Source organism: Eurypyga helias, unplaced genomic scaffold, assembly GCF_000690775.1.
Source record: "Eurypyga helias isolate BGI_N326 unplaced genomic scaffold, ASM69077v1 scaffold4457, whole genome shotgun sequence".
In the NCBI taxonomy this organism is placed as follows: Eukaryota; Metazoa; Chordata; class Aves; order Eurypygiformes; family Eurypygidae; genus Eurypyga; species Eurypyga helias.
This window is the reverse complement of record NW_010262214.1, coordinates 5,241-5,561: the sequence shown is the minus strand read 5'-3', so window position 1 is coordinate 5,561 and position 321 is coordinate 5,241.

The following is a 321-nucleotide window of genomic DNA, read 5'->3' as shown; positions in this document are numbered from 1 at the left end:
AGAGCGTCCAGCTGAGGTCTCAGGGTCACAGGACGGACACTGGAGATGTTCAAACAGAAGCTGCATCAACACGGTAGCTGAACTGGAACTAGTTTGCATCCCAGTCCTTCAGTGCAGAGATATAACACTTGGCTGTCTGTACCTGCCCGTGTACAAAAAGCACTTGTCATGCCAGGGTCCTTCCAAACAGTGGTTTATTTCACACCTTCATTTTATTTAAAGTCCTCCTAGCAGAACTAGCCTGGCCTCAGGGGAGCAGTGCAGCTGTGACAGCGCTACACAGCTGTATCCTCAGTGGTCCTTTCCACACCAGGCACGGCA